This window comes from Tamandua tetradactyla, chromosome 2 (assembly GCF_023851605.1).
Source record: "Tamandua tetradactyla isolate mTamTet1 chromosome 2, mTamTet1.pri, whole genome shotgun sequence".
NCBI lineage: Eukaryota > Metazoa > Chordata > Mammalia > Pilosa > Myrmecophagidae > Tamandua > Tamandua tetradactyla.
Window position 1 is genome coordinate 12,720,192 of NC_135328.1, and position 12,110 is coordinate 12,732,301.

The 12,110-nt window shown below is 32.3% G+C and overlaps 2 pseudogenes; one reads left to right on the forward strand and one right to left on the reverse strand.

Annotated features, from left to right (window-relative positions):
- Positions 1-3,045: 3,045 nt before the first annotated feature.
- On the forward strand, positions 3,046-3,971 carry LOC143659054 (olfactory receptor 8H1-like; annotated as a pseudogene).
- A 7,177-nt stretch (positions 3,972-11,148) lies between these two features.
- On the reverse strand, positions 11,149-12,110 carry LOC143659059 (olfactory receptor 10AG1-like; annotated as a pseudogene).

Consider the following 12,110-nt stretch of genomic DNA (forward strand, 5'->3'; position numbering starts at 1 on the left):
CTTCTGTTTGATTGTTCTATCTATAGTAATTGACTCTATTAAAGAGTAGGACCCCTCTATATAAGAAATTGATAAACAATAAAATGATATAAAATGTATAAGTATAAAAACAAGCACACAAATGAAATCATGTAAAGTAGAACTATTACAAAGGGTAGACCTGTCTATTCAAGAGATGTGAAAGAGAATATAATATCAAAACAGACCCAATTTTTCAGAAAATTATAAAATTCCTTTACAGAATTTCAAAACATGTAAAAATTAAAAGAAGTGCAGGGATAGAATTTTAAAGAAAATAATGACATTGAATTAACATCATAAGTACAATTCTAATTTTGTTGAAATGTAAGACAACTCAATTTTCATTTCTGTTTCTTATTCCTGATCTTCTGACAATTCTTTTTACTATTAGAGATGATAATTTGGAGTCCAAGTAATAAAGATTCTGCAATAGCAATAGTCATAAAGAGCTTGTGAATTATTCTTTCTCTGATGATATACAATTTGAAAGTCCACTTAAAGACTATTAACAGTTGATTTCAATGCTGGGGAGAAATACTCCCTCCTGTTGATTTTACAAGGAGTAAACAGACTATTGAGGTTGCAAGACATAGGAAATCTTAATCCCCAAGGTTACCTGTTTTGGAATATATTCATACTGGTATTTTAATTTCTAAATAAGCTTTTCTCATTATCACTGAGTTTTTGATGAATTGAAGAATTGTACATGCAATTTCTGTCAAATATATAATGTAACCCTTTATAATTCCTTAATTCATGCATTAAAACCTCTCCTGAAATTCTGAAGTATTAGTAATCAAGTAGGACTTGCTTGTAATTGTACATGGAAATCGACTTAGTAATTGTTAATTAATGAACGATTCATAGGAATGCATTTCACCTGTCCATAGAGGGAGAAAGCTTTTTGTCATTCGCATTTTAAAAAACCTATACTTATCTCAGCATTGATTTAAATTCCTTCTCTCATGCTTCTTTTAATATACTAAAAGCCAATACATGAAATAGAAAAAAAAGCTTCACAAACATTGTGACTGGATACAATAGTACATCTGTTGTGTTGATGAACTACTTGACACTCCTGACCTGACTGGAAAAATCCAACCTTGTTTTCTTTATCAAGCCTCAAAAGCACTTGTCATCAGCTGCTGCGCATGCCTAGAAAGACTTATGTTGCAGCTGTCAAAGTAAAATTCATGAAATTGTGTGCTTTACAAAAGTTTTTAATACAACCAAAAGTAATGTGTATTATAAATATTTAATAATAAAATCAGGATGTTATTGAAAATGCAGTGCAATAAAATTACATATTCACATAACTATACCTATAATTAAATATTTTATGCCAATGGCAATAGTTGGAAGAAACTACATTTAAAGATTAAAGTCATGAATGAATTTCATTTTCCTCTGAGTCTTGTTGAATTATAGTTTTTATTTTGAGTGAATAATGTTTACTCCTATTATATTTTCACACTTTTAAGTGGAAAATATTTTCATTGTAAAAAATGTGCTATTCTAACCAAAGTGGTTAATATTCTGGAGTTTCCACCACAGTTTAACCATTTCTCTAGAAATACTCTCACTTTTAACCAGTAGTAGATTAGAGCACCACAAAAGAAAACCAAAGAAATTTTGCTCAGCATTATGCGGTTTCTCAGGTAAAGGCAACGCTGTATTTGAAACCTAACATGGGTGCATTGGTGCTGGTATTTTTATCCTTGGCATCATGCCAAGCAGTCTTCCTTGGAAATTGGTCACAGAGATGACCAAATGTTGCATTATTAGCAATCCTCCATATATGAGGTGCCACAGCATTACCAGTGTGAAAGGCAAGGGATTCTCTCCTCTGCTTGTGTTCACAGTAGCTTCCTGGTACACTTGTGAGACACAATTTCCAGGTGAATTTTCTATTTGAACAGAAGGTGAAAAAAATTTGAGCTGATTTATTTAGCTTAAATATAAAAATACATGCATACAAAAATTAAAATAGAGCTTATCTCAAAGGAAGCAAATATTATATCACAGAAATTTCAGGCTTCCTATATGGTTTACAGAAATTGTGAGAAAAACTTGAGGTTGAAAAATTTCTACACAGATAATGTTAGAAGAAGTTTTTCAATCATTTTGACTCCTGGTAAGCATTAGTCTCAAAGGTAGAGTGTTTTAGTTTATCTAAAATAATAGGAATGTCATTAGAAGGATATGCATAAGCATATATGTGTCATGTATGCCTTACCCAAGTAATACTAGAATTTGCAGAAATAGCAATATATAATTGATAAAATCAGAGTCATAAAACAGTGTACATAGTTTGAAAATATAATCTGGAAGATATTTGTTTAAATTATGTGCTAAGAACATGTCTTCCAAAAAGTAATAGTAATGTGTTGTCTGTAATATTAACACACATAATAGCTGTCATTTGTAGTAAATAATATTGGATAGAAAAGCACAATGAATGATGCATTAAAACTCTCTGTCATTGTTTATTGCATATCTAGCATTTTTATTTTGCTAAAATTAAATGAATTTAGGAATATAGTGTTGTGAGCCAGAGCTCTCGATTCAACCATTACTGGTAGAATCACAGAGGCAACAATACCTACTTGCTGTGTCTCTTGGTAAGTTAATTAACTTCATGTGTCCTTTTAAAAATCTAGTGAATGTGCACAATAGCAATAGTTCTGGTGCAATATTTTCATCTAGCTAAATGGCTTAATGAAAGGAAATATTTGTAGCAGTTTAATATTCATTCTTGTTAAAATATATATGTACTTATTTATATATACATGGTTTTCTATTATATAATATCCAAATGCTGATTTATACCTAAATTGTATTTGGCAGGCAAATTAAGGTTTTTTACATTGCTTTTTGCAAACTCTTTAGTACTAATTTCTAGAATAACTATACTCATGTTTTTAAGAATGCCAGAACATTCCTATAAACAAAAATGATTTTGAGATCATTCAGGTTGAGAATCATCTTTGGTTTTTCAACAGTTACCAACAGTTAAATGGTATTATGAGGAGCCAGAATAACACACATTTGCCTGACTTCATCCTTATGGGATTGACAGAATGTGAAGAGATCCAGCGAGAACTTTTTATGTTATTTCTCATGATATACCTGATTAACCTGGTTGGAAATGCAGGAATGATACTGATAATTCACTTGGATCTCCAGCTTCACATACCCATGTATTTTTTCCTCAGTCACCTGTCATTCCTTGACCTTGGTTACTCAACTGTCATCACCCCTAAAACCTTAGAGAACTTACTAAATTCCAACAAGCATATTTCATTTATGGAGTGCTTCACCCAGATGTTTTTTTTTTCTTATTAGCTATCACTGAATTTTTCCTTCTCTCTTCTATGGCCTATGACCGCTATGTAGCTATCTGCAACCCTCTGAACTACCAGGTTGTTATGTCCACAAGGCTCTGCTGTGCCCTGATCACTGGGTCCTATGTGATGAGTTTTACTGAATCATTAGTCATTGTTCTTTACATGAACAGTTTGCATTTCTGCAAATCCAATGTAATTTATCACTTTTTCTGTGACTTACCCCCAATTTTAGCCCTGTCCTGCACTGACACTCATGACACTGAAATAATGATATTCATTATTGGTAGTTTAAATGTTATTGTGTCTCTTATCACAATGTCTATATCTTATGGGTGCATTCTGTCTACTATCCTGAAAATTAATTCTACCTCAGGAAAACGCAAAGCCTTCTCTACTTGTGCCTCCCACCTCCTGGGGGTCACCATATTTTTTGTCACTACGATTTTTACTTATTTAAGACCAAAGAAATCCTACTCCCTTGGAAAGGATCAAGTGGCCTCTGTGTTTTATACTATGGTTGTTCCCATGTTGAATCCATTCATTTATAGTCTTAGGAACAAAGAAGTGAAAAATGCTTTCCTTAGAGTCATGCAGAAGAGATAAATCTCCATGCAATCGAAGTGATAGCCACCCTGAACATTTTTCCTTCTTTCCTATTGGGATATTTCTTCTCTAAATTAGTTTGAATTTCTGTTAAGCCACCATTTATTTGACCACATATAGTCTCGAGTATTTCCAAGATTACATTTTTTAAAATCTACATAGTATATAGAAACCATGAAATGTATTAATCTTGTGGTTTAAATGTATGTGTTTTTAAGGGCAACTTGTGAGCAAAAAAATTTAAAAACATAGTATCCTTGAAATTGTATCATATAAATCCCCATCCATATTCCAATTGAAGCAAATTTTATCATGGAGTGCTCTGTCAGAAGTCACCCCATTTTCCTGTAGAGAAGATTTATAGCACAGGCTTAAAAGAACTCTTTGGACAAGAAATCTAAGATTTAGATACCACAAATACCAGTTTTTAATTATATATCCCTATTAAGCCACTGAAAGTTTAAATATAAAGTTTCATCAACTGTACAAGATAAATAATTCTAAACCCACAGAGCAATTTTACAGATTATATCAGATGATGAATGGAAAGAATTTAATGCAGTACAAATAAATATTGATGATTATCATTGGAATGTTATGTTCTTACAGAATTTTAACTGCACAACAGCTTTTGTTATGAAAGTGCGTACTTGTACTGTTTTTGCATACTGTATGGCAGGGTCACATTTCATTACTTTTTCCATGTGAGCATCCCATTATTACAGCACCATTTGCTGAATTTTTGTTTGTTTGCTTTGCTTGTGTGTTTGTTTTTTGGCAAGTGCATGGACAGGGAATCACACTCAGGTCTTTCGCATGGCAGGTGAAAATTCTGCCACTAAACTATCCTTGCACCCCCTTCTACCTGTATTTTATAAATATTTTTAGCTAATCTTCTTTATTAAAAAGAATCTAAACAGGAAAAAGAGCACTTCAATACTTAGTTCTAGCCCGAAGTAAAATGTTGAGATAGAATTAAGTTCTAGAAAAAAGTATATGTGAACATTGAATAAAATTTGAAAATATTTTAAATTATTAAAAAATAAGAATAACTTAGCCAGGTTTGAAAGTTTTGTTCATGGTTTTTAAACTAATTTTATAAATAGATTATATTTGTCATTTTCTATTTCTGCTTTGCAGCTTTTCTTTTCCACTCTTCATTATAATTTTTGGGTATTCCTTTAACATTTAAACTTGGAAGAGGAATGTTTTCTTGGTGTATGTGTTAGATCAAGTATCCCAAATGGCAAGGTTTTAAGCACTGAAGTTTTTAAAATTCATCAGGTTAAATATCTGCATGAGGTTATCCATCTTTTGTGTCTACCTGCAAACCATTTGAAAACTCTCCTATTCTGTAATGTAACAACAAATCAGTAATTATTATTTCTTTGTGTAATTCTGGTATGATTAAAATAATTCAATTCTGTTTTCCTGGATTCCATAATAATTTGTTTTTTAAAAACATGACATTTTAAGTTCAATTCTTGTTTAAATCTTTTCATAATTTTAATACAGAAAAGTTACAAAAACAAGCATTGATAATGAATTCAAGTTTTGTTAAATCCCACATATGTATTTTTTTTGTTTGGCTGCTGCTCTTTCTTTTCAAAAATGTCTCTATGCAATCTGGAATTATGGTTTTAACTGTCTATACTGTTAAATATATATTAAAGAAAGTATTTTTTATTCATTTTCCCATATTTGATTCATTTGTATTTAAACTTAAGTAATGATTATTAGATCTGTTTTTCCCTTAAGTGGTTTGTAGTCTTTTCATATATATTAAGGGTTTATTTGCAGAATTATATTTCTTAACTTTTTAAATGATTTTTGAAAGATGAAAATAAAGTTCTATTTCTGTTTTAGGATTAAAATTTTAATGAATTCTCACAAGTTCATCACTCAATTAATTTATTCAAATAATTAAAATGTGCATTATTTTCCTCTACATTATCAATTCATGGAATTATTTTTACTTATACATATGCAAGTAAATTACTGTATTAATACTAAATATTTTCTAAACTCTATTGTGTCTAGAATCATATTTATAGCAATTCTTCTGTGTTTTGTTGGCTCAAAGTTATGTCCTTGACAACCTTTTTTTTACTAATATACACTTTTAGCTACTTTCTCTTCTTGTGCAAGTATTGTGTCTTTTCTTACATTTATATGCTTTACATTCTGGGGTGTTTTTTAATGAACCCTACTGGCCTTGCTTTCATTTATGTACATTTTTATAATTTAGGTATGGTATCCTGTTGGTTTTTGCTGGCAATGAGGTATTCATCAAGTTTTCTAATTTTCAGAAAATAGTATGTTCTGTAATTGATTATGCTTGAATTAAATTCAGATTACACTGTCCTCTTATAATATATTCTAGAATACATATATAATGTTATTAATATGTAGCTTTTGGGAAATATGAAAACAACTAGGCTATTTACACTGTCCCTCTATTTTCCCTGTTTATATTAGCATGTATCATCTTTTATTTAATATGTGGTCTGAAATATTTTTAAGACAAAATTCTTTTGTTCATGGTGATATGGCAAAAATTCCACGTATTGTAAAATTTGAACCTCTTAAAAATAATAAAGGAAATAAGACTGGGATAGAGTATGACAAAATATTAATAATAGGAGTTTTTTCTAATTATTCATATTGTATAATAATGGGAAAATAAATTATATTTACTGAGCACATATTGAGTGCCAGACAATATTCAAAGGGCTTTTGCTATGTAATTAACATAGTTTATATTTTCAGAACTGTCAGGTTTATTCTTGCAATATCTAAAACCTAATCTCAGGTTATGAAAAGCTATCCTCCTACTTGTTCAGGCAGACACATAAGAGTCATTCTGGAATTTTCTCCATGTCACATCTTAGCCATCAGCATGTCTTAATGATTCTCTATGCAGAATAGGCTTGGACTGTGACTATTTCTCAACGCCTTCTCTGCTACCATCTGGCTGAAAAAAAAATCACCTTAGCCTTTCAATTATCGTCAAACCTTTTTAGGTTATTTCCATTTGCTCTGTCTTATCCATCTTGAGTTTAATCTTAAGGCAGGGGCCAGTGATGCTGTTAAAATGTTTGCTGTACCATGTCACTTTTCTTCACAAAACCTGCAATCCTTCCCATTACGTTAAGAGTAAACATCAACATTTTTACATGGACCTACAGTCCAACGTGATTTTGCCCAACTCCTTATTTCTATGGGTTCATCCTATCACTGTGTCTATTACACTCTTGTCAGAGCAGCCACACTGACCTCCTGACCACTTCCCTATATGCATTTGTTCTGATGATGCATGGAATATTTCCATTGTTTTCCTTCCTGAAATTCCCATTCTTTAGGTAAATGTGTACATCCTTTCTTAACCTTATCAGATCATCCCTTAAAACTGATTTAACTTCACACGTGCTCCATTCCCCATCAATGTTGCATTTGTTTTCAGAGCACTTATACTCATCTAATGTTCTATATATATTTTATTATGTCATCTGTTTATGCTGTATTTTCTCCACATTGAAATCTTAATAAGCACAAGATTTATGCCAATTATTACCAATGCTGCACGCCCAGCACACACTGGGTACCTCAGTAAATACATTTGAATGGCTAAACTTTGCAGATGTTGAAACTGAAGGCACAAGGAGATTTCATAGCTTGTTCAGGGTCACTCATCAGGCTAAAGAACAATTCTAAATTAGAACCCAGACAGACTTATACACAATCTTAACCAGAACTTTGTCGAATGCTATTTTCCCACAAAATTATAGTACTCTTATTAGAGTTTAAAACATACAATACATTATTTTTGTATATTATAAAATTTTGACAAATACAGGATGAGGGAAGTATACAGCTGTGAACTTCACTAGAGCTGCTAATAGAAGGAAGTGCAATCTTGGGATAGCTGCTAAATGTCCTCAGCATACATGTAAAGTCCTATATTCAGAAATAAATAACTGTACAATGGAAAGAGTGATTCATCAGTTGCTGTAATTGGGTGATAGAGTTGGGGTGAGAAAGTGTATTAGTCAGGAACAAGCTGGTTGGTATAAGAAAGGGCTTCAGAAACAGAGTGGTCAATTAAATGAAAATTACTGTTCTTGGTTGAAACTCTGCTGATTTTAGCTGACTAAGCTATAGCTCTGTGGGTGACTCTTTTCCTTGGGGTCATTCTGGCATGCAGGTTTCTTGTATGTCATTACTGTTATCTCCCATGATGTCCGCTTGTACCGAGTTGAATAGGATCCACAGCACTCTATCCACATTCCAGTCTGAGGGAAAGGTCACATTTTTACATTTGTAAAACAATTTCAAATTTTTTGTCATTTGGAACGTTTTTAAGGAAAAAATCAATTTTTCTAAGGGACATCAGATTAAAGAGATTAACTTTTTCTTCTGAGGTAAGCATTTCATGCACCTCCTTCAAATTACCAAAGTTAACAACTAAATGTTGTTTAACACATTTTCTGACTATCTTTTAATATTTTGGGTGAATATAGTGTTATCCATACCATTAACCCATATGTTGTAATTTTTGTTTTCTTTCTTTTTTTAGTGGTTGCCCTTAGGATTAGCATATACATGTTTAATTTGTCATAGTCTACATAAAATAATATACCACATGACATAACATAAGAAAAGTAAAACAGTAGTGATTCGATTCTTCTATTGAATTTTGCTACTTTTGTCATAAATTGTACTTTTATATATAGTTTAACCCCAACAATTCATGAACCTAAATTTTTTTAAGGGATTACTGAGGACATAAAGTTTTACAAATAAAATATTTCATGTATTTACCTTCATTTTTTCATTTCCAGTGTCTTTTTTGTCCATATTTAGTGTTCCACTATTACCCTTTTCCTGTCTATGGAATTTGGACTTGGCCATCCCAACAGTCATGTGGTAAAATTCTTATAAAAATCTGATAGTGTTTACATAGGTCTATTAAGTCTATTTCCCTAGAGAACACTGACTACTAAAGAGGTTAGAGTGTGATGGTTTGAAGCTATATATACTGCAGAAAAACATGTTCTTAAAGTTAATCCACTCCTTTGGGTGTGAACCCATTGTAAGTAGAAGCTCTTGATAAAGCTACTTCAGTTAAGATGTGAGACTCCTCAGTCAGGATGGATCATAATCCTATTCCTAGAGTCATTATAAGTGAAATGAAATTCAGACAAATGAGCAAAAGCCACAGACAGAGCATCTGTCTATGATACTCAAATCAATGGAACCTGGAGGAGAAAAGAGACACAAAGAGACACCACCACATTCCATATCATGTATCCAGCTAAGGACCTGGGCTGTTGCCAGCCTGAGCACCACAGTCTTGGTGCAAAAGCATTGCCTTGATGAAGCCTTAATTGGGACACTTTTTAGCACTGCAAGTGAGTTGGTCTGAGAATATTTCAATTCAAAATCATTAGGAACAAAAGATGATCATGTCATGACACAGATGAAGTTTTTGTTCCGCATTTGTCACTGAAAGTGAATATTGCCTTAGATTTTTTGCTTATGATACCTAATTTAGTGATAAAATAGCTTTTTAATATCTGTATAATAATTTTTGAAGGTTGGGGTACCTTATTATCTATTAAAATAATCATATACTTCAGGAACACAGCTCTCATTTGCCCTTCTCTGCAAAAAAAAGGTAAACTAGTTCACATCAGTTAGAGTGATTAGTATTATTAAAAAGGTATTTTGCCCCTTCTTGTTATCTCTTTTCTAACAACCAGCTTTTTTCCATATGAGACACTGGGACATGGAGAATGAAACTTCTCAGTTTCTCTCACATGCCATTCAACATTTAATAACTTCCAGAGTGACACAATTTCTGCCTTAAAATTCTCCTGGAATTATTTTTTACTATTCTGCTTGTAATTAAATACATTTTCTTATCTCTAATCATTCCCATTATCTTTTTAAAAAGATTTATACGGATGTATTATCTGAAATTCTTAATGATTTATTGCTGGTTTGCTTTGCACATGGGCATGTTAGATAATTGCTTCTTGAGTTTGCCATTAAGACGGTCAATGCCTATTCTGGCTGTATTGTTCTGAATAGAAAGTAGTAACACAATTCTCTATGCACTTGGAGTTAGCCATGTCCATGCAAATGTGAATAACTCTGTCTTTCTTCATTTCTGGCAAAAAGACTTGAAAGCAAGTGGATTCTTTACCACATTATTTTCTATTTTCTTTTCCTCATAGCAGATCATGTCCTCTTAGAGATCTGTTGACTTCATACATGAAGAATTCGTTAGTGAGCATGGAATATTGCAAACTGATAAGATTAAAGATATCACTTTAAATTGTGAAATAATACATGCAACTGAGTACTACCCTTTTCCTTATCCATACTGCAAACAGATTTATTATCTTTTTGATTATATTGATATCACAGGTTTATTATAGTAAACATCAAAAATTCAGAAAAGCAAAATAAAACCATCATTTTATAGCAGATATCTCAACTATTACATCTTAACTTTAAATTTCTTTCTTCTCTCCAAATTTGCCTATCCATATTTCATCTAAAGGAACATATATATTAAAAACATGTGTATATTCATGTCTCTTTGCAGTATGGTGCATGTATTTTAAATGATAATATCATTTGCTCCAACCACAGTATTGCATTCTTTTGATATCTTCAATCTGATATACATATAAACCATACCTAATTTTCACTTGTATTGATGCATGTTTATAAAACTGCATTCCCATTCAAAGTCCTTTTTTTCTTCAGGAATTGTTTCTCTCAAGAAACTTTGCTGGGCAAAACTTAATACATATTTTATTTAATGCACATTTTCAACCTACTATTAAAAATAACATATATTAAACTATGTGAAAATCATTTGTAATAAGTGCTATAGCAGAGTCTACATTATAAATGACTATTACATCACCCATTGACAAAAGCTTTTATTGAGAGGAGATGTTGCACAATAAAATTATTGCTGATAAATATACAGTCTGGAAAACAATATCAAAAAATCTCTCAATATTAAATCCCATACGCTGGAAACAATTGCCATGAATTGTAAGGTTGCATGTAAAGCTAAATGTAAATATCTGCAGAAACTTCATACAAATATATGACAAAGCATCACTTTTAAATATAACTCCCTCTTTAATGAATTAAATTATTTACCTAGAAATTTTCTCTGTGCCATTATGACATCTTTGTTCCTTAGACTGTATATCATGGGATTAAACATGGGAGTTACAATGGTATAGAAAAGAGAAAGCATTTTGTCAGTTCCTGATGAGTGACTGGTCTTGGGTGTTAAATATGTAATCATCGCTGATCCATAGAATAACATTACAACCATAAGATGAGATGAAAAGGTGCAGGAAGCTTTAGCCCGATTTGTTGTTGATGGTAATTTAAAAATTGTGCATATGATTTCGGTGTAGGAACAAAGTATTAACAGAAATGGACCCATGACATGCAACATGGCAACTACGTAGACCAACTTTTCTTTCACAAAGGTGTCTCCACAGGCCAGCTTGAGTATTGGGGGGAAGTCACAGAAGTGGTTGGTACGGTTAGACCTACAACAGGATAGAGAGAAAATCTGGAATGTCTGCCCTCTTTCAACTGGAATTCCACTGATCCAGAGCCAGCCACCAGTTGCATACACATCTTCTGGCTCATGACCAGGGAATAGTGTAGTGGGTCACAAATGGCCACATAGCGGTCATAAGCCATCACAGCCAGGAGGAAGCACCCTGTGCCTCCCAACATGAGGACAAAGTACATTTGTGCAGCACAGGCAACTAAAGAAATTCTTCTTCTCTGTGTCCCAAGATTAATGAGCGTTCTGGGGATAGTCACTGATACATACCAGTTTTCCAAGAAGGAAAAATTTGCAAGAAAATAATACATGGGTGTTTGGAGAGTAGCACCCAGTTGTGTTATCAGAAATATGGTGCCATTGCCCAACAGTATAATGATATAGATGACCAAGAATAATCCAAATAGAAACCACTGGAGATGGGGAATATCAGCAAAGCCCAAAAGAACAAATTCCCTCAATTCAGTTAGATTTCTTTCTGATGGTTCTTCTTGGTGTTTCATCTGTAGAAAGGATAAATTTAGCAT